This window comes from Canis lupus, chromosome 31 (assembly GCF_048164855.1).
Source record: "Canis lupus baileyi chromosome 31, mCanLup2.hap1, whole genome shotgun sequence".
NCBI classification, from domain to species: Eukaryota; Metazoa; Chordata; class Mammalia; order Carnivora; family Canidae; genus Canis; species Canis lupus.
The window spans coordinates 32,368,599-32,393,320 of NC_132868.1; positions in this window are offsets into that span (position 1 = coordinate 32,368,599).

Below are 24,722 nucleotides of genomic sequence, written 5' to 3' on the forward strand. Positions count from 1 at the left end.
AAAGGGAATTCTAGAAATAAAAAAACTAAAGCAAAAATATAAAATGTAAAATTGTAAAATTTCTGGAAGGCAACATAGGAAAAATCTAAGTGACCTTGAGTTTGGCAGTGAGTTTATTTTTTTTTAGAAGGTTTTATTTATTTATTTGAGAGAGGAGGGAGAGAGAGAGAGAGGAGAGAGGGAGAGAGAGAGAGAGAGAGAGAGTGTGTACAAAAGGGGGAGCACAGGAGGAGCAGAGGGAGATGTTGAAGCAGACTCCCTGCTGGGCAGGGAGCCTAACACAGAGCCCAGGCAATGATTCTGAGATCAGGACCTGAGCTGAAGGGAGATGCTTAATCAACTGAGCCACTCAAATGCTCCTGGCAATGAGTTTAGATACAAACCACAGCAACAACATAATCCATGAAAGAAAAAAAATGCAACAAGTTGAACTTTATTAAAATAAGACATTTCTGCTCTGTGAAAGACACTGTCCAGAAGGTAAAGAGACAAGCCTCATACCTGGAGAAATATTTACAAAATAAATATCTGATAAGGGACTTGTATACAACATATACGAAGAACTCTTAAAATTCAACAATAGGAATACACATAACCCAATTTAAAAATGGAAAAAAAATAAATCTGAAATTATGGATTGTAATCTTATTGTTTAAATGAGGTTTGAAATCTGACTGTTAGCTCTTTAGGTCGCTACTTATTAGCTGAGATATTTCTCCCCCCAAAAAAAGCTATTAAATCTCTCTGAATCTTAATATATCTTTTTAAAAAGTGGCCATGATAAAAAAAAAAAAAAAGTGGCCATGGTAACTACCTCAGAGGTTACTGAGTGGATAGTAAAAGAGACACATATATCAGTGTAGTTAGTGTGGCTATAAACAGTGATTCAAACCAAATAGCAGTAGTGTCAATATTTATTTCTTGAGGACTCAGTTTTGTCATTAGTAAAATAACTCCAAGAAAACACTATTGTCTCTGTAAAAACAATCCTTATAAATAATATTTAATAAATTAAATATTATTCAGTCTAGTGTTCCCATGACGTATCCATTAGGACAAGAAGCCACTGAAAATTCAGAAATTGGATAAAACTATATTAAAATAACCCCTGCAGCATTTGTATGTGCTTCAATGACTATTACCCTTAATTACTTTAAGGTATTACCTTTAATCACTTTGACTAATACCCTTATATATAAATTTTAAGACATGACTTCAACACTATTGATGCTGTAGTTCTTGGCATAGAGAATTTTATATTTTCCTGCCTGGATATCTTATCGTCTTTGTCCAGTTTTCTGTGGGTCAAGTATCTGGATGTGACTTAGCTGAGAACTGTAGGCTCAAAGTCTATCATAAGATTGTTCTCAGGCTGTCAGCTGTGTCTATGATCTTACCTGAAAGATTCATCACAAGGAGGAAGTTCTGCCTCCAAGCTAACTCATGTGGTTGTTGGCAGGACTTGACTCTTCACCCTGTAGGTTTATCTACAGGGTTGTCATATAATATGGTCATCGATTTTCCCAAGAGTAAGCAATCCAAGAGAAATTGTGGGACAGTATGTCTTTTTTTAATAAGCTAATCTTAGAAGTGATATTCCAACACTTCTACATTTTATTCAATACAAGCGATACAGTTAAGTCAAGCCTACACACAAGAAGAAGGAATTACACAGGGCATGGATATCAGGAAGGAAAGGTTATTGGGGACCATCTTAGAAGTTCTTTACCCTAGTGATTGCCTTATACTCTTAGATGAGACTTAAAATGACATCATACTAAGTCACAATGGGATAACTTGGCTGACCAAATTGGAAGAAATAAGAACATGAACATTATAAACTCTTTTAAATATTATATCCAAGTTTACTGAATGGTTTGTAGAGGCTGTAAAAATTATTACTGTTAATTGTTAAGAAATAAAAATTAAAATGGGAGGTTCTGGAGGGAGGCTACAAGAAAATGTTCTATTTTTTTAAAGTATGCAATAAGTATAGAAGTTTCCTAGAAACAAGATACTGAAAAGCTTGACATTGATGCCTCTTAAAATATTTGAAGAATTCAGAAATAATAACAGAGATCACAAGGAAACCATCATGTGTTCTCTAAATAGAAACAGAGAAATCTGTTTCTTCTCTTCCTCCTCTTCCCCTTCCTCCTCTCCTCTTCCTCCCCCCTCCTCTTCCTTCTTCTTCTTTTCTTCTTCATAAGATGATTGAATATGAAATTGATAATAACATTGTTATTGGCTCTACTATTGATTAAAAATATACCAATAACATTGGTTAATTACTGATAATCTTTCACACTCTGATAAAGTGAAAAAAGTTTGCTGTCATCAGTACTCTATCAAATACTTTTTATTAATAAAGTTTAGGAGTTCTAAATTAAATTTTCAGGTGATACAGAGTTATGTTCCAATAGAAAATTCAGCTACAAAATGTTAATGGATTTGAACAATGAACCAGATCTAAAGTGGATATTAATAGAAGTGAAAACAAAATTTTAAACTAGTTTTAAAGTAGCAATTTTATTACAGGAATGTGGCTGAAAATGTTTTATGAAAAATATATTTTGACGAGCCAGGCCTACCATGAAAAAAAAACAGAGAGGTATTGAGAAAATCATTTCGTTGAATGATAAATTAGACACTAGGAGGCAGTGCTGTGGCAGATTGTAAAGGAACCTGCCTTCCCTAATATTGCTGCAGAGAATGACAGAAATTTCCTATTCCAAGAGAAGAAACCCAGATGAGAAAGGGACTGATCCTTGATCTGGATCAGAGTTTCTCAAAGTTTTTGATCCGGGATTTCTTCATTCTTAGAAATCATTAAGGAACCTAAAAAGCTTTTGTTTACAAAGGTCAAATCTATTGATATCCATCCTATAAGAATTTTTTAAAAATGTATTACTTCATTTAAAAAGAATAATAATAAGCCTGCCATATGTTAACATAAAAAACTTTTTAAAAACAAAAAATAACTATTTTTCCAAAACAAGAGAAAACTTTAAAGATATTATTGATATTATTTTATAGTTTTGCAAATCAGCATACGATCTGGGTTAATAGAAAACACCTGGATTCTCATATCTGCTCCGCATTCAATCTGTTGCAGAGTATGTTATTTTGATTTAAATATATGAGGAAAATCCAGCTTCAAACACAAATGTTAGAAAACTGAAGAGTGTTTTGATAGTTTTTTTATATAATTAAGAATATTTTTCTTTGTTACTATGCTCAAACTGGAGAAGTGGTACTTTCTTAAAGGTTAGTCATAATGCTGATAATGAAGTCACATCTTTGAACTTTTCATGCTCTATTACACTGAAACCCATTGGTCCATCTTGTATTTTGAATGTAACTTTTTATGTGATTAATCATTTGGATAATGTTTCATTGAATGATGCAGATCTTCCAATAATGACATATTTCTTTTCAAAAATACTAAAAATTAAATCATTCATTTTTTATCATTACTAATCTCATCAGAAAAGTCTCTATGTTGGGAAGCCATCGAGCTCATGATGATAGCTCTCCGTTTTCCAAATTCCTAATGTTTTACTGAAAAGTTCAAATTTTATCATTGACCATTAAGTTCAATTGTTGTCTTTGAAGGAATAGATTTGTTTAATTCATATTGAAGAAAATGTTTGTTGAATATCTGAAACTGAACAAATATACTTGGTCTTTCTACATAGTTCTTTCAAATAAAATGGTATGTCACCAAAAAAAAAAAAAAAAAAAACAAAAAGGCTGGATCTGCTCACAACTCAAACAACTGCACAACTGCTTCTCTTCCAGATGACCACAGTGATTCAAATCTGAATTAAAAAGCTTTATGCTTACTTTCCATTTCATCATATAGAATATTGAAAAAATACTGCTAGACAGTTGACATTTAATATACTTTTCACTGCTCAAAGATATTCTTAAAATGATTTTTTTCTTTTCTGTTTTGGTTTCTTCTTACTTCAGGTTTGTTGCTGTGAAGAATTTCATGATTACTGGCACTGTTAGGCCATTACTTTGACTCATGGTTAAAGGCCTGGAGCTTTATGTGCCATTGCTTTCAAACTATATGCCATCATGGCAAAAACGCAAATAGCATCTTAGTATCATTAGGAAAATTGTCTTATCCTCCTGGATGTACCTAGAACAAACAGTATTGAGGCCACCTAGATGTCTATAGACTATACTTTGAGAAGTGTTAATGTTAATTTTTAAATTATGAAAGACTTGAAGACTAATGCTGCTATTGTACTGTTGGATAGTTTACTTTTTATTAAAGTGGTCAATGACAAAGAAACTCAGAGCATCAGTCTGCAAATTTGGACTTTCACAAAACAAATGTAACACATCACATTGGCCCAACTTAATTTTTCATGTTTTGGTCATGTAATTAGTGCCAATTAGGGCTGTTTTAAGCCTGGAATTCTTGCTTGAAGAATTGGGGAAAGTTATGCAAGTGTTTCAACTCTATAATGATTTGAATGTGTACTTTATCTTCATTATACCATTGAAAGGGGAGCAATCAAGATTTAGACCAAGCTACTTATCTTAATAAATGAGATTTTTTTTCAACTTTTATTAAAGCATTTGCTATTTGTAGTAAAGAATAAATTTGTAGATATAAATCTCTAGAGCCATAATTATATTTTCATTGATTTTTGGTCTTTATTCTGATTTAGTGGGCTCTGAGACCACCAAAATTGTTCAGTATGCTACAGCTCCCATGGGAGGAGATTCTATCCTGTTGACCAATATGTAAATTAATTCACTTGAGCCATGGGGTGTTCACCTGTAATGCAATGCATCTAGGTCTGACTTTTTCTCATATCTTGTTAAATGTATTTGTCTTGATTATTTTGGATTCAATACATTTGAAAATTAGTAGCTATATAGTTTAAACTGTTATTTTATGAGATATTTTTTCTTAGTTCACTTACGTACATCCAGCCAGCATTTTTATATTTGCATGTCCTTTTAAAAATTTGGGAGGGAATCACTATCAATCGTCTATAAAATATGGAGCAGATAAGCTTACAAGTTGTCTGGAATCATCTCATAAGAGAATACATGAAATAAATGACTAGAATTCTCCACAGAGAAAACTAAAGGGAAATATCAGAATTTTATTTTAAAAATATTGAAATATTTGAGATTTTGTGCTACTATAGAGGTAATACATAAAAGCAATAATGAGAATTAAAGGATATAGTTTGGACTTTTCTAGTAAACATTATAGTAATGAATGTATGTGAAAAAAATTATAATTAGTTTATTCAAAAACCACTTTCTATGTGTTTTATGTATTAATTGATTTAATTCGCACAAGTCTAGAAGTTAAGTCTTTTTTTTTAATCTCTCATTTTTAAATAAAGACATTGAGATACAGAAAGAATTACTAATTTCCCAAGATCAAATAACTATAGAAAAAGTGGAGCCAGACTTCAGGATCAGGCAATCTGATCTCTCAAAAGTCTTTAAACTTAACCTTCATGCTCTTTTTAAAGGAAAAATTACTTGAAAGTGACAATGAAACACTAAGAGAATACTAACAAGATTATTTCCTTGTCCAGAGATACATAAAGTATGGGAGAATGAACATCCTCTTTCCCTTAAGAAAGCTTCAGGGAGGGAAAAAAAAAAAAAAAAAAGTCAGGTCTTAGCCTCAGGAAAGGACAGGAAAGGAGATTTCTGTGAAGAGTATCAGGTTAAAGGAGGATCTCTTTATAATGTAAAGGGTTTTAGAGATCACTCTTGAGGCGGTTGAGAGGAAGCATAGGCCAGCATATAAGAATATCAGTTGTGTAAAATTTACAAGACTGTGAAGTATGGTGCTATTATCAGGTTGACTGGAGATCTGCTGACACCTGGCAGTGTACAGCACTTGCTTAGGATTCCTCTGATGACCAGGGAATACTCCTCTTGGATAAATCAATGGCTAGTACATAGCTGTATATTCTATTTCTAGTGGCTTGTTTGCTTATTTGATTTTATTATGTGTCTCTTTTAAAGTCTTGCATCGCTGTATTTCTTTTTTAATTATATGGAAAATTAAATAAAGATAATATGTAAAGATGGTATAACTACAAGGATACAATTAATACACATATGTCCACTATTCAAAAGTTAAGAAAAAGTTTTATATTTACTTCAGATCATTTGTTCTCTTGTTTCAAAGAAATAATAACTTACAGATGAAGCTGAAATCCTCTATGCTCTCCTTACATAGCTCCTGTGGTTTTTTGTTTGTTTGTTTGTTTCTGTCTCTAGAGGAAACCACCGTTGGGTGTTTTTTTATTTGATTTGAGTGCACACTCTGTCTTTACATTAACTCTATATAAAGGTACTATACACTTTATTTAAAAAATACCACATAATTCATTAAAATTTCTGCATCTTTATGTATATTTTTATATCAAACAAAAATTAGTTAAGTACTGAATAAATTGTGGCTAAAAATTGTTAACTGTAAGAACTCTAGGGAGCAAATTATAAAATATTATTGAAAATCATTAAGGAAGGTTTGAATAAATAAAAAAATATTCCTGTTTGTGAATAGTAAGGCCCAATATTGAAAGTATTAAATTTTCCCAAATTTAAATATAATGATAATATAATTACAATCAAAATCCCAATAGCTTTTTAGGAGGAGGAGTCTTGATAAATTGGTTCTAAAATTCTTACAGAAGTATAAAATTAATATCATCATTACCCAAAACAGTTCTGAAAATAGAAAAGATATTGAAGGCCCTGAGATATTCTCATAACAAATCATTGAATATGATAATTTTTCACTGGGTAAATATTGCCAGTTGTTTTTCAAAGAAATACATGTCAACTTGGTAAAAGAAAAATCTGTGAGGAAGGGTGTACTATTTAATGAACTGAATTGAAGTAACAACCTTCTGTAAAAAAATAGAATAAATTCCTTTCTCATATTAGGCATCAAATAAGTTTTAGTTGGGATAAACATCTAAAATGATATACAGATACTTATTAGTGTTGAAATTATATATATATATATATATATATATATATATATATATCTTAGGACACTTAGGATAAATATGGTATCTAGGCAAAATATAAAACAAAAATCAAAATGAAAAAAATTAATATATTTGATTATATAAAGTGTGAAACATTTTTACAACAAAATATTACTTATGCAAAGGTAAATAAAAGGGAAGTTTGGAACAAGCTATTTTCCACAAATCCAATAGAGAAAATATTAGTGTCAATAACATTAACAATAATAAAAAGTGAGGAAATAATCAAGAATATGTATATATTTCAAAGAGAATAAAATATAAATGTCTAATAAACAACTAAAGAGCTATCTAACCCAGTAGTGATCAGAGATATGTGAATTATAGCAGCAGCAAGACCCAATTTTACACCCATAAGATAGGGAAAAAATGTTAAAGATCTAACAATATGAACTATTTATGAATATATAGAGAAGTAGAAAATCTTAAGCACTGTTGATCACTGTATAAATCATAACAACTTTGGAATGTAACCAACAATTTTTAAGTGTGAAAATAAGCACACCGTATACTCAGGTATTTTACTTCTTGTATATGATCTAGAGAAATTCCTTGCTTGTGTACAGAGAGAATGTTTATTTCCCATTTTTTCATTTGGGGACATAAGTACTTAGTGTCTCAAATACCACATAGGTTTTGACAGAAACAAGATTACTGCTACTTGTATCTGAACTTAAAACCCTATGGGCCCACCCAGATCCATTGCCAGTCCATGGTATGTGTATCTTTAAAATTTATGATGTTATGTATCTTTAAATTTTTTAAGCTACTGTTGGCTCTGAAAAGCTATGAATTTACAGTGATATTTTAAATGGATATTCAAGCCATCAGATTTTACTTAATTTTAATGAAATAACTCTCTAAAATATTTGATCTTTAGAACAGACATAGCTCCTTATCATAGTAAGACATAACAAATAGCATTTATTCAGAGATTACAGGATATATGTTGGACTTTATTTCTCTATTTGAATTATGAGTTTGATTGCATATAACAGAAACCTTGATTAATGTTACTTTAAGGAGATAGACATTTTGTTATGTGATACCAAGGAGTCCAGAGATAGCCAGCTTATAAGATTGATACAATGGGTGAACAGTCAGGGACCATATATCTCCAAATCTCTAAGATATTTCTTGTCCCCTTGTCATAAAATGGTCCTTTTCAACCTACATTTTGGAGAGGAAATAGGATAATGGGCAGGAGGCAAAAGGGGACAATGCCAATTGGTTATTTCTCATTTTATCAGGAAACCAAGAGTTTTCCTAGAAAGCCCACCCAGTTTATTTCTGCCTGGATTTCTTTTGGTCTAACTGGATTATACGGCTGGTCAAAGGGAACCATATCACCAGGACTAAGCTACATCAGTCACAACCATCACCCCTTGGAGGTATCCTCAAGATCAGGAGATCTCCAATATAAACTAAACAAAGTAGAGTTTTCATATAAAAAACAAGAGGAGAGTGAACAGTGTCAAGTGCATACCTTTTCCTCTGTGCCCTATAACTTTTACACTTTATACTATAGTGAATTATCTGCTTGAACTCTTTGTCCTACATGTCTGCAAATTCACTGAAACAAACTATATATTAATTTTTACGGACCTCGTATCTAGAACAGTTCCTTCCCTCAAACAGTAGGAATTCAAAAAATATTTTTATATTAATGAATGTATTAGTGATAAAGAAATAATTCTCAGATCAAGTACATGTTCAACCAGGTGGTATTTAACGTTTCTTTCAGCTCTAAGTTTCCTTACTAGTAAGATTATTTTATTTTCAAGATTATAAATAAAAATCTTATAAAAAGCATTATTTCCATGTATTTTGATTTTTCTAACTTCTGATCCAGAGGAACCTAAAGCAAATATTTATAAACAACGGATGAGGGACTCCTGGGTGGCTTAGCGGTTGAGCGTCTGCCTTTGGTTCAGGGCATGATCCTAGGACCCTGGGGTCCTGGGATTGAGTCCTACATCAGGCTCCCTGTGAGGAGCCTGCTTCTCCCTCTGCCTATATCTCTGCCTTTCCCTCTCTCATGAAGGAAAGGTGTCTCTCATGAATAAATAAATAAAATATTTTTAAAAATAAATAAAAAATGAATGAATTTTAGGGGATTTTGAAAGCATTGAGTTTGCTAATCAGGCCATTTCTGAAATGACTGCATGGTTGGTACCATGTCTTCTTTACAAATAACAAAAAAAAAAAAAGGTTGCCTATCACTTTTGTTCCTTGGAACAATACATACTAGTAATCTATGTATAGAGCACTTGTCTTTTCTTTATTAAGAAAATAATCTGTTAATATTGCTGCAAGTTATTAAATCATAAGGGATTTCTTTTTGTGTTTAACATTATATGCATCATACATAATAAATAAAGCAAGACTAGAGAATTTATAAATGGAGAGAGACATAATTATTATCAAATGATTATTCAAAACAATACAAAAGTAGCATGGTAGGAAAAAAAGGTACAGAATCTATAGTGAAGAGGTGAAGGAAAAAAATGAGACCACAGAAAGGTCTTCTCTAACGTTATTAACCTTCTTGAAAATTACTGTAAATTTACGACTTGACTTTTAAAGCCAGGGTATCATTGAATAACTATAGAAAATAATAGGAAGAAGCTTTTTTCATTAAGCTAGACTATTCCTTTAAATTGTTTTATTTATTGTGGTTTGTGCAACCTTTCTATCTATTTCAGATAAAATGTGAAATTGTGATTTTCTATTAAAAGTAATTTCCTTGGAACAACAACAAAAAGACTTTTTAAAAAAAATTCTCACTGAATTTTGTTTATAAATCATATATATCCCATAAAATGCAAAGCCTATTCTTTTCTTTTCCAGAAAAAAAATAAAAAGAAAAGAAAAAAGAAGTCAGAATAGAGATAAAGAAATGTGCTAACACTTGCCTTTCAGAATTTATGAGCTCCATAATATCCAAAACTGTTTTGTTTACTGAGTCTTTTATAGTTTTCTCTTCCTTTAATACTTTTCCATCAACTCCATCAAACATGAATTTTTTCTACAAACATTAGTGTGATGTAGTACCCTAAAAACTATAGTGTAGATCCACAGTTATCCTCAAAGTGGGCTTCATTTCCCACATTATTTCTGCATTTCCCCTAGTCACCTCAAATTAAAGAAAAAAATTAGCATGGGCATTTGACATTTTCTCAATGTAAAATATAAATAAAATGTGTTTATGAAAATGTTGCTATCTAATTAATAACAGTGAAGTTACTATGCAAATGACACTTCAAGACAAGTCACTCAGTTTCATAATGCAGTGATTTTCAAAGAGTGACTTCTAGACCAGCAGCATAACATAACCTGGAAACTTGTCAGAAATGCAAATTATTGCCTTGCTTCTCTCAAACCTACTGACTTAGAACCTCTGGGACTGAGGCTCAGAATCCCTGGGATCCCAGCTTTTGTTGTTGTTGTTGTTGCTTTTGTTGTTGTTGTTGTTTTAAAGATTTTATGTATTTATTCATGAGAGATACAGAGAGAGAGAGATAGGCAGAGACACAGGCAGAAGGAGAAACAGGCTCCATGCAGGGAGCCCTATGTGGGACTTGATCCTGGGACTCCAGGATCATGTCCTGGGCCAAAGTAGGTGCTAAGCCGCTGAGTCACTCAGGGATCCCTGGATCCCAGTTTTTAATAAGCTTTCTAGATAATTCTGATGTAAGGTGAAATTTGAAAAGTACTGCCTCTAATGTTGCATGCATAGAAATTTTTGGAATCTTCCCTGATATTGATAACATCACATAGGGAAATAACCTGGTTTTGTCTTGTAGGATCTTGTAGGATCAATTACAGTTCTTAACCAGAATGGAAGGTTGTGCTTAGTCTTATAATTTTGAAGTGAACTAAAGTAAAAACTTCGACATCAGGTGACAAAAGAAACATGTTTTTAAAAAGTACTATGATTGTAAATCCCAAAGAAGGAGGCATTTTGATGACTTATAAAATGTATGAGTTTTTACTATGAGGTATCAGGGTCTCGAATAATATGGGAATTGTCCATCATGTAATTTTAATCTTATTATTTAGTGTCTACCCCTTTCTGCCTAACTTGTTGCATCTGAATGTAGGAAAAAAAAAAAAGCAAACAAAAACAAACCAACACTCCATAGGAACCTGTTAATAATGGCCAATGCCCTAGGCAATTTAGTGATGCTTTTAACCAAAAAAAACAAAACAAAACAAAAAAAAAAACAAAAAATAAAAACTATAATCTTTTTGGAAATACTGCTTTGGAGAGTTGATAACTATTTTGTTTTGTTTTGGACTATGCTACTATTTTCTTTCAGAAGAATAAAACAACTTACTCTAGTCAAGAATTTGAAAAAGTACCAGTACTTGGAGGAGTCTAGCTTGATTTGACGCTCGCTCTTTCTTTTGAGAGAGAGATTGAGTATCTGAGCAGGGGTGGGGAGGAGCAGGAGAGAGAGACTCTTAAGCAGACTCCACGCCCATCGCAAAGCCCGAGGACCCTGAGATCATGACCTGGCCAAAATCAAGAATCTGACACTTAACCGACTGAGCCACCCAGGTGCCCTGAGACTTGCTATTTTTAAATTATGTTTTGGCATAATGTTTTCATAATTAACTGAATCCTCTTATAAATTACTCAAAAGTTCTAGGATTTACTGCCTGTAAATATCTGAGGTTCTCACCTATTTTATTTTATTTTTTTATTTTTTTTAATTTTTTAATTTATTTATGATAGTCACACAGAGAGAGAGAGGCAGAGACATAGGCAGAGGGAGAAGCAGGCTCCATACACTGGGAGCCCGACATGGGATTCGATCCCGGGTCTCCAGGATCGCGCCCTGGGCCAAAGGCAGGCGCTAAACTGCTGCACCACCCAGGGTTCCCCTCTCACCTATTTTAAAAAGTTTTAAATGCTACCTCCTAATTCCCAACCGGAGGAATGATTGCAGCCAATTCCATTGATACCATAATAGTGGCAATCCCACCCAACTGGACTCCTTTTAGTAAAATAAATAACTTTAAGTAATAATTTTCCCGATAACTACAAATGTAATTAAATAATGAACAAAAAAATTGATGATCACACAAAGAATATGGAATCCAATTAAATCTCTGAATTAAGTAATGATGAAAGCCCAAACTGTGGCAATAGGTACAAAGCAGATAGGATTTTGAAACCTCTTAAGACTACTGTAAAATAACCCTTAGAAGATACAAGTTTTCCATTGGTGCTTAAGAACTATCTTTAAATGTTTAAATGGTAGATTGGAAGAGTGAGATAGGAAGAGAAGAGAGGAAAAGACGTGAGATGTGAAAAAGAATGAGGAGATCGAAAAACAAAATTTAATTTATAATTAGGACATTTGAATATAATATTAACAAATGGAGAGTCTAAATTTATAAATCAACCCATTTATCAAGAAAAATACCCCAAACTACAGTAAAAAGAGCATCTTAGTAAATATGCCAGTGCCAGGATTTCTATATCCTGCAGGATTTGAGAGAGGAAATTACAGTACATGCTCACAATACATGGATTGTAGGAATCAGAATGTTCTTTGTAGTGAGTTATTTTACATCAGATGTTCTAAATTTATCTAGAAGTAGCAATGACATTGACTGTTAATTGTCACTAAAAAGTATACTTTCACTAAAGGAGAAAGGAAAACTGAAAAGAAAAAATGTTAAACTATTCTCAGGACAAATGAACTCTTACACAATAACTGCATTAATAAGGCGATGGTACAGTTATTCAAAAACTCTTTAAGAGATCATTTGTTTGTTTCCTAATGTAAAAATAGACTTGTTGTATATGCATGACTTTTAAAAAATCTATTTCAAACTTCAGAATAATTGTATGATACCTTAAATAACACTGATATGAAGTTTAACATGCCCATACCATCTAGGACAATACTTTGCACAAAGAAATGCTCCCATTTTTCTTTGTTGAACAGAAATTTCAAAAACAACGACAAAAAAACCCCAATACATTTGTAAAATGCATTTGTGTAAATAAAGTGTCACTAAGTAGAGTATATAAATGGTTCTTTCTTTAGGATGAACAAATCTAAAGAGGTAAAAAAAAAAAAAGTCAGAAATAAGATAATCTACCAGCACCAAATAGATCCCAGTGATGTGTGTGTGTGTGTGTGTGTGTGTGAGCAGACACATGTAGGTGTGTGTGACAAATGTTGTTAAAGTCATCCACGTGAGTTCGACAACATTTATTCTCTGGCAAGAACCATATATAGAGCCCAAGGGTGTTGGAAGGATAAATAGAAATCAGAAAAAAAAAATTCCCTGACACCAAAAGGGAGATTCTTTTTCCTACCCCTTTTCTTTCAGAGCATTTCATTAAAAAAAAAAAAATTTATAATTGCAAATTCTTTCTCTGTCCCTTGGAGATGTGTATAATCTTTCTGAAACCTAAATAAGCCTCTTGTCAGCTTTACAAACCAGAAATGTCTTTTTCAAGGTCCTGGGAGCCATCTCTTTGAAATATTATCATCCCTTTCTCTCAGTTTCTGTAGGAGGGTAAGAGCCTAACTCCAGTGAGTTTCTTGCTCCAAAATTACCTCTTGTCATAATGATATGAGTTTATTTTCCCCTTGAATAAAACCAATTAGGTAACATAGATCGTCATCCATTTACAGGTGAATTTAGGATGAACTCTGCATGACAAATGGTGCTGGCAATTCCTCTTATTTGGGGACTAGTGATTGTTTATCTTGAAAACACGTCTCTGATGGGTGGTCTCTGCTCAGCGATATAAAGCCTGGGATTTCTTTTATCTCAGTCATTTGCCCATGATGTGGGTAGCATTTACTTTAATGCTCACTCAACAACAACAAAAAAGGTGCTTTCTTTCTCTTTTACCTTTGCAGAGCATTTTTCTGCAGTTGGGAAGAAATGTTCTTAGTTGTATTTCCTCAACAATGTGTAACAGAGGACTTGATACACAAATAATAATTGGCTGAAGGTATTTTATTAATATGAACAGAGCAATTCAACCAATATTTAAAGAGAAGATTTTCTTCTGCACTGTATTTATATGTTTTTCTAGTGTTAACTTTTTATCTCGTCACTTAATACCAAATTCAACTCAATCTCAAAGGTGAAAACAAAGCAGTGGTATATGGAAGAATTGCTTTTCAGAGTAGAGTGCTTAGAGGGGAAAAAAAAAAAGCTATGCAACAAAAGTACCATTGAGATTGTGAACTATTGAGGAAATGCCTAAAGGGTAATGGAAAAGTTGGTAAATAAAGCAGCAATGGTTTGGAACCATTAGGTACAACAGACTATTCATGGTACTGGAATTTTTTAAACTTATTCTGGAAGAAAGAAACTCATAAATGTAAAACAAGGGCATAGGGGCCAAAGGATAATGGGGTAGTAAAATAAATAGTGCAAAGTAAAAATAGGACAAAATGAATAAATTGAGCGGGAACCTTTCAGAGGACACTGAACTTGTGTAAAAAAAATGTGAACAAGTGTATATTGTTACATAGCTGAACAGAATTATATATGTTATGGGTTATATAATGGTTAAGATTAAATCAATAAAAATCAGTGTTCACAAATTTGTATACATTTATGAATTTCCTTACACTTATTTAATATATTGATTCAAGGCACAGGAAAAGCTAATTGTGAAAAACTATGAAATATAAAAAGAATGAAATATATTTTAACAAATTTTCTTGAGTACCTATGGAAGGTAAAGTATTACAGAAGATAGTATATACCTTCAAGTATAATAGCCTATATAAGATAGGCATCATCAGCTAGATATTCATTAAAAGTTTATTAATTGCTTATACTAGAAAAAGAAACTGTTGTAAGCCAAGACCATCATAGTGTAATTTTGGAAAATTATAATAGCAGCACAGCTAAAGGCATAACTTAGCAATGCATCCAAATAAAAGCATAGTCACTAGCAAGAATAATCATCAAGCAAAAAAACTGTAAGTGGATGCCGAACTTTGAGCAAAACTACTCCTCTATGAGATCTTAAAGATGAGTCACTTGAAATGCACAATAAAGATTGATAAACTATGCTAACTTAAATAGATTTTTTTTCTTAAATAGATTTTTAATAAGCCAATATTAACAAATATTTTTGGCTTCATTTGTTAAAATATTTTATTTATGGTTAGTCCTTCCTTCAATGATATTTAGTAAATCAGCCTCCAAACGGGAGACTAAACCATATATTGAAGAATCTTGACTCTTGTTTTCTGTAGAAAGGTATATAAATGTTGAAGGTACATGCATTCAAGGAATATGTAATATATTGCTGAATGGAATGGAGAAGGGCATTACAAAAAATAACTGTGAAAAGAGGTTACATAACTTTTGTAAACAAGATACAAAATACGTGGAGTTTTCTACTTTACAAAGTATGCTGGGATCCATATCTCTTAGAGTAAAATGGACCTTGTGCTGTCATCATTTTGGGCAATTACATAAAAAACATACGATTTTCTAATGCATTTAATTGGGTAAATTTCCATCGCCCTTCCCTAGGCTGTGTTGTAACTTGAAAACAGATCATGCTGGTGTATTTTCTGAAATAATTCACTAAATAACAAAGGAATACTAATTAATACCATACCAGATATTTGAAAGTCAAATTTGATGTTATAGCTATTGATTAACATGTTATGGAATACTTACTGGCTTTCAAACAATTAATTTATGTCTGGTATCCCTAAAGCATTTAATTGATTGTCCTCCATCCTCCCCACTCACCTCTCCACATGGTCATGACAATGTGTTGAGTATGGCCAACATGTGCCTACAAAACATAATCGAAAATATTTCCACAGAATATATTAAACCCTATAATCACAATGTTCTTTCCAATTAGCAGAATATTTTCCCTGAGGGGACAGGAATCTTCAACAAATATGAATGGAGTAAAAAGGGACACTAGCTAGTGCCAGATCAAAAAAGGAATAACAAAAAAAAAAAAAAAAAGGAATAACAGAGGAAGCTGAAAAACTGAGCTTTGTATCTTTTTTTTTTCTTAGTAGTCAGGTTTTTGAGAAACTATACTCTTTGCTTCAGAAAATTCTTGAATCTCATCAGTCATTATAGAACATAAAGTTTTAAGCTGATTAATCTGCTCTACTTTTTCTTTTAGTTCACCTCATCATTTTCCTACTTAGCAAAAAAAGTTAAATAAATAGCTTTTTTTGCTAAAAGTTCCCAAATTGAACTATTTAACAAAAACGCTATGACAGATATTGGAAATTTCCAGAAAGGAATAACTAAAATCCAGGTCATATGAAAAAAAAATTAACCAAGAACCCATAATGTTTCTGAAGAAGCAAATTAAAAGAGAAGCTTGTTTTTCAACTGAAATAAATGATTTCTTCCAAGTTTGTTTTGCATATGGATCAAATTCTATCAATTGTTTATGCTAGGAGACAGGTGTTACAGATACATTCTGAAGACTATACATTCTAAGAGATTTGTTTCCTCCTATGGAAAAAAGAAGGAAAATTGTAGTTAAAGGAATTTCTACATGAAAATTAAGGCTTCATCACTTTCTGCTTGTTTGGACTAAATAATTAACCTTCCTGAACCCCAATTCCTCAACCTAAAATAAATAGGAATATTATTATATACTTTCTGAAATTGTAAGGGAAAATAAATCAGGTAATATTTATAAAATAGTAAGCATGGAACAAACACATGGTGGCTGCTCAATGAACACAAATTGTCTAGTCTGATAAATGAAACAATCTGGAGAATGTGTCATTAATTCATTTACTGCTTCATTTATACCAACTTGTCAGTTTAACTGGCATCTATAGAATACATATCCAAGAAGGTAAATTTACAATAGTAATATATGATGGTGATACAAAAGCACCTTTGGAAATGTTTATTATGAAAATCCATGCCTTTAGAATGTTATTGAAAAAGATTAAATGTTAGTATTTTGCAAGGATTACAAAAAGGAATAAAACAAATATACAAGTAGAAAACAAAATATCATATTGTTCATATTACAAAAAAAACTTAATACATTTTCTGGGTTTTTCCTAAAGGTGATTATGGAGTTATAATTTTATTCTATTTTTTAAAAAATATTTTATTTATTTATTTGAGTTAGAGAGCATGAGCTAGGGGGAGGGGCAGAAGGAGACAGAGAAGCAGACTCCTTGATAAGCAGGGAACCTGACAAGCGGCTCAATCCCAAGACCCTGAGATCATGACCTGAGCCACCCAGGGGCCTCTGGAGTTATAATTTTAACAAGAGTGACTATAAAAGATACTCTGTTTTATTAAACCAGTGTTGAGCTAAAACATCCATATTCATATCTAGTGCAATATTATGCCTCGTCTTTTATCTCTGTGATGTTACTTAACTGAAAATATAAAATTATATTTCCTAAATCTGTGAAGGTATCATCAATGTAATATCAATCGATATATTCTGTGCATGTCTTTCTTGAGTACTTGATCCACAAAAATTCTTCCTTGACTTTGTGAGATAAAATTATTTTCATCTCTAGTCTCCCAAGAGATGTACAGAGTCAGTGGGTACTCTATAATTACCTTCTTGAGGAAAGATAACAAGGGATTAAGAATTTTTACTTGTCAGTTACATCCAGCACTGTGCAATTAGTCTCCCAATATGTGAAGTTAAAAGACTTCTTCAGTATTTGGGGCATTTGGGTGGCTCAGTCGGTTAAGCATCTGACTCTTGGTTTTGGCTCAGGCAGGTCATGATCTCAGGGTATTGGGATCCAGCCCTGAGTCAGGCTCTGGGCTTAGTGCAGAGTCTGCTTGAGATCTCTCTCCCTCTCCCTCTGCCCCTCCTGCTCATTCTCTCTTTCTTTCTCTCTCTAATAAATAAATAAATCTTTAAAAGAAAAAGAATCCTTCAGTATTTTATATGCCTTTATATACCTTTACAATATTTTAACCCAAAAATTCTAGAGCGTTATTTTGTAAACCGCTCAATTATAGTTCTCCTCTCCCCCATCAAAAGAGCTAAACACCTACTGCCCCACAGTCTCATGGCAGTCTTTGCACCGGACATAAACTTTGACTTTAACTATTGGATAGTGATTATAGAACAGGAACAGAAAGAATCATGAGCATTTATTCACTTGATTTTTGTATCCACAATATTTAGCCAAGATTTTTGTCGGTCTGAAGAAAATAATCTGGTGCAGCTGTGGTCTGAGTTTTCTTCTTCCTGTCTATAGCGACCAATGCTTAAATCTTCCGTTTTGTTTTCTCTTGTATCCATTTCTGCATGCTGTCCCTGTACCTCTTAAAACAGTCACCTATTTTAAAACGAGTACCCAGTGTACTTTAGACATAATTGAGCAGCAGTCTGATGGGAACGATTTGCTGTGCTGGTTAATGATACAATCACATGGGGCTATTTTAAATTGGGTGAAAACAAAGTCTGGAAATTCAGATTGTGGCCCTCTATTGTTCCTCTCCATCTCTTTTTGCACTATAAAAAAATTATATATAAGGTCGTTCAGTGGCCATTATTACAAATGTTTAAAAGTATTTTATTAAACTTTACTGAAGTAGTCAACTTTTTATTTTCCCTTTTAAAAATTAATTTATTTTTTGAAGATTTTATTTATTTATTTATTTATTTATTGAAGATTTTATTTATTTATTCATAAAATACACACACAGAGAGGCAGACACACAGGACACAGGCAGAAGGAGAAGCAGACACCCTGCAGGGTGCTCAATGCTGGACTACCTCCCAGGACACCGGGATCATGATCTGAGTGAAAGGCAGATGCTCAACCACTGAGCCACCATGAAAAAGGTGTCCTTTTTCTTTTTTCTTTTTTTAAGATTTATTTATTTATTTATTTTTATGTTAGAGAGCAGAAGCAAGAGGGGCAGAGGGATGGAGAGAGAATCTCAAGCAGACTCCCTGCTGAGTCCAGAGCTCAATATGGGGCTCTATCTCACAACGCTGAGATCACTACCTGGGCTGAAATCAAGAGTACACTTAATCAACTGCACCACACAGATGACCCTTTGTTTTCCCCCTTTTGAAAAAACAAAAATAAATGTAGATGATCTGAGAAGACAAAAAAGTGACTTAAACAATATGATCTGGTTTTTTAATTTCTTTTTTAATCTTAAGTAAAAGTGACCCATAATGACTCACAATTAATTATTAATCCTGGATGGTCAATTAATTTTATTCCTTTATGCATCTTTCTTTGTTTTTTAACTTGAAAAAACTAGTAGTTACAGATCTTATTTTAGGAGTTAAACTTTAGAACAATGGATGCTTTTCTTTAATTCTTAAGGTATTTTCAGGATCCACACACATGATACATCTATTTCTTTTGATTGTCCAGAGATTGATGTGTTTCTTATAATAATATTTTGAAAAAATAATCTTTCAGTATGTTTTTATTGAACAACCTGAGACATTGTAACATGACTTGCTACGACACAAATAATGATTCCCACTGAGACAGCTGAATCTTCACACTCCTTTAATTAGAAAAAATCATATTTTAAAGAAACTCTGGAATATACATCCCATTCATATAATGGGATGTGCTAAATCCCATATAATAATATGTGCTAAAATAGGTATACTTAAAAGAACTTAACTTGCTGCCAGTAGACCCAGGACATAGGCACAGGGCTGCTATAATTTCAGCTGTATGAATTTAGCCAAATCTTTTAAGAGCTTGACTTGGCCTCAGGTTTTTTTGTTTTTTTGTTTTTTTGTTTTTTTCCAGATACAAAATAATGGCTATATAATTGTTTTTGAGGTCACTTCCAAAATGATCATTCTATATTTCTATAACACATACTTTTAAAAATTATTATTAAATAAATTAGTTTCTATCTGGTAATAATCACGGCAAGATTTAGGTAATCTTCCTTAGCTTGAGGTTCCTAAATATTTTAATTTAATTGATTTTCAGATTTCCAAGATATTTTATCATCTACCCAAATTAGGGACACTTTCCCTTTATGGGCTGAACAGTTTTCTAACTTCTTTTTTATCATATTGAGATACAGATTTAATGGTTAAAGAAAATGGTCAGGGTTTTACATTTCTTTTAAGTTCCCATGCATTAAATTCTCAAATAACTCAAACATATCCTGAGGTCCTATGAATTAAACTCAAAGTGACTCTTTTAAGTCCCTATGAATTAAAGCTCAATTCAAATATATCAAGACATCTTTATACCAGAGTTAGCATTATTTGCAGCCATTGAAGACAAATGACAGAGGCTTGCTTTTAGGACATTGGTGGATATCCACAGGAAATTTCTGGGCTATTGCTGTTGCAAGGAGAAGGGTATTCTTATCGTTTCTCCCCTAGCATTTCCTAGTTTCTGATATGTGTGGTAAAATTATAATGTCCACTCATAATGTAATTATATTAAACCCCTGACCATGGCAAAGACTAATTAGAGCTAGTTTAAAGATCTCTCTAAATAGGACAAGAAATCATATAGTTAAATTAGAATTGGAATAAGTTATCCATTCATTCCCAGTGCAAACAATTAAAATATTTTACATTGTTTAAATTAAGATTTTACACATCATGGATTTAATCTACCTTGATTAAAAATGCTTGTTACATTATTAATTTCTTTATTCTCATTGTGAAGAAAAATCAGCAAATCGCTGAAATTAATAGGATTTCTTATTTCTGAGTGGTCCTGAGGATACTTTATCACATATTATCATAAATAAAATATCAGAAACTTATTGATCTTTCCAAGGTTCAATTTATTTATGCTATGGCAAAGATTCTTATATTCACAGAACAATGAAGCTAAGATGCAAAAGAAATTGCTAGAAGTATGAGAAATATAAAAAAAGTTTTAAAAACCATTGGAGGCAATAAATAGTAAAAATGACGCTCAATAAAGCAAACAAATCAAAGAAAGAAAATTGTGAAAAATTCAGTTAAAGAAGCAAAAAGAACAGGAAGGAATATAATTGCTATGGATGAAAAAATATAGATGTTCAGATTCAAGTAATAATAGCTCCTAAAGGAGGCAAACCCCAACACGCATGAATGTACATGATGCATTAACAAAACACAAATAATAAACATTATCTGCTAATTGAAGTGAAATCAATGAAATCTAAATGAAAATAAGAAAATATAAAATATTTCCTGATATTAGAAAAAGAAAGTCATCCAAAGACCAAAATGCTGACACAACTGACAAACTTAAACTTATAAAAACCAGATTCTTTAAAATATATATATTTATTTTTTTAAGTATTTTATTTATTTATTCATGAGAGACACAGAGAGAGAGAGAGAGAGAGAGGCAGAGACACAGGCAGAGGGAGAAGCAGGCTCCAAGCAGGGATCCTGACGTAGGACTTGATCCCAGGACTCCAGGATCGCACCCTGGGCTGAAGGCAGCGCTAAACCTCTGAGCCACCAGGGCTGCCCTGAAAAAAAAATTAAATTAAAAATAGCCTTTAATTTTCTGAGAAAACAAAGGTAGCTTAATTACTGACATAAAAATCATATAAATGTCTAAATTAAGGCCTATGATTAAAAATCATATAAATGCCTAAATCATATAAATGCCTAAATGCTTTTAACTCTGACAAAGTGGATATTGTCACCATCAATGATCAATGACCCCTTCATGACCTCAACTACATAGTGTACATGTTCCAGTATGATTCTACCCACGGCTAATTCCACGGTACGGTCAGGGCTGAGAGCGGGAAACTTGTCATCAATGGGAAACAAAACATTTAAATATCAAAACACTAATGGATCAATAGCTAATAGAAACCTTTGAAGTTCTCTGCTCCTCCCCATTTGACAGACAGTGCATCTTCTGGTGCAGTGCCAGTCACATCCCCAAGACACGATGGTGAAGGAGTAAACGGATTTGACCATATTGGGCACCAGGTCACCAGGGCTGCTTTTAGCTCTGACAAAGTGGATATTGTCACCATCAATGACCCTTTCATTGACCTCAACTACATGATGTACATGATCCAGTATGATTCTACCCATGGCAAATTCCACGGCACAATCAAGGCTGAGATGGGAAACTTGTCATCAATGGGAAGTCCATCTCCATCTTCCAGGAGTGAGATCCTGCCAACATCAAATGGGGTGTTGCTAGTGCTGAGTATGCTGTGGAGTCTGCTGGGGTCTTCACCATGAAGAAGGCTGGGGCTCACTTGAAGGGTGGGGCCAGGAAGGTCATCATCTCTGCTCCTTCTGCTGATGCCCCCCAAGTTTGTGAAGGGCATGAACCATGAGAAGTAAGATAACTCCCTCAAGATTGTTAGCAATGCCTCCTGCACCACCAACTGCTTGGCTCCTCTGGCCAAAGTAATCCATGACCACTTCAGCACCAAAGAGGGCCTCATGACCACCGTCTATGCCATCACTGCCACCCAGAAGACTGTGGATGACCCCTCTGTGAAGCTGTGGGTGACGGCCGAAGGGCTACCCAGAACATCATTCCTGTTTCCACTGGCACCGCCAAGGCTGTGGGCAAGGTCATCCCTGAGCTGAATGGGAAGCTCACTGGTATGGCCTTCCATGTCCCACCTCCAAAGTGTCAGTTGTGGATCTGACCTGCCACCTGGAGAAAGCTGCCAAATATGATGACATCAAGAAGGTGGTGAAGCAGGCACCAGGGAATCCTGGGCTACACTGAGGACCAGGCTGTCTCCTGCGACTTCAACAGTGACACCCAGTCTTCCATCTTTGACGCGGGGGCTGGCACTGCCCTCAATGACCACTTTGTCAAGCTCATTTCCTGGTATGACAATGAACTCGGCTACAGCAATCGGGTGGTGGACCTCATGGTCCACTTGGCCTTCGAGGAGTAAGAGCCTCCTGGACCACCAGCCCCAGCAAGAATAAGAGGAAGAGAGAGGCCCTCAGCTGCTGGGGAGTCCCTGCCCCCACTTAATCCCCCAACACACTGAGAAACTCCTGACCTCCAATTTACATCCCAGACCCTGAGGAAGGGGAGGGGCTTGGGAAGCCCTACCTTGTCATGTACCATCAATAAAGTATACTATACCCAGCAAAAAGAAAGAAAGAAAGAAAGAAAGAAAGAAAGAAAGAAAGAAAGAAAGAAAAAGAAAGAAACCTTTGATAGTATGAAATTTTCAAAAGTTCTTATTGTGTCATTTTATGTTAAAGAGCAAATGAAAAAGATAATCATGTATTTAAGTTTTAAAAAATATGAGCATGTATATGATTTCCTAATAATATCCTAAAGTGATATTATTTAAAGATGTCATCTAAATTATTCAAAATTGAGGTACCTGGGTGGCTCAGTCCATTAAGTGTCTAACTCTTGATTTTGGTTCAGTTATGATCTCAGGGTTATGAGATTGAACCCAAGGTTGGGTTCTACACTGGGCAGGAGGCTGCTTGCGATTCTTTCCCTCTTCTCCCCCTCCCCTCCCTCTCTTTCTCCCTCTCTCCCCTGCTCACTTGCTCTCACACATTCTCTCTCTCAAAGAAAATTAAAGTAAATTAAATAATTTACAAAATTATTCAAAATTGAGGAAGCCAGAGGTCAAACTTCTGGAAATAGATGTGCATTCCAAAAGGACTAAGTCAGTATCTCACATTTCCTTCTTCCAATATATTTGCCATTTCTCCCCTAAAAGCTGAAGTCTGTGTCCCTTCCTCTTGAAGCAGAGCAGATTTGTGTGACTGTCACAACTGTTCCAGGTTGAATTGTGCTCCCCCCCCAAAAAAAAGATTTATTAAAGTCTTAACCTCCAGTACCTCAGAAGGTAACCTGATTTAAAATAGGATCACTGTGGATGTAATTGGTTAAGATGAAATCATACTGGTGTGGGCCCCTAATCCAATGTGACTGGTGTCCTTATAAGAAGATCCATGTGAAAGCACATACACACAAGGAAAATACCATGTGAAGATAGAGGATTGAAAAGATACATCTATAAGTCAAGGAACATCAAAGAGTGTGAAAACCAACAAAAGACAGGAAGAGGCAAGGAAGGATTCAGGTTTCAGAGGAAGGATGTCACTGTTAACACCTTGACTTTGGATTTCTGGCCCCCCAAAATTTTGAAAAAACAAATTTCTATCCTTTTAAGCTACCCAGTTTATGGTACTTTGATATGGAAGCCCTAGGAAACTAATATAAAAACCAACAAATTATGGTAGATGTGATGCCATGCCTATTCATGTAGGACAGATAGCCTATAGATTTTCTACCTGGCTGTCTTTCAGAAAACGTGTCTAAAGAATCTTGAGCTGATAAGCAAAAAGTTTAGGATCCTAAATCTAGCATGCTAGGGAGACTATGTTCATTGTTTTCTTTGTTATGCAGAACCTTTTTAATTTATATAGTCCCACTAGCTTATTTTGCTTTTGTGGTCTGTGCTCTGATGTCATATCCAAGAAATCATTCCCAAATCAATGTCAAGAAGGTTTCTTCTATGTTCTCTTTTAGGAGTTTTACAGTGTTAGGTCTTATGTCTAAATTTCTAATCCATTTTGGAATGTAAGACAAGGGTCCAATTTCTTTTGTTTTGATTTTTTTTGTATGTGAATATTCATTTTTCGCACACCACTTACTGAAGAGCCTATCCACTAGTCGTTGTGTGTTCTTGGTAAACCTGTTGAAGATCAGTTTACTGTGTACA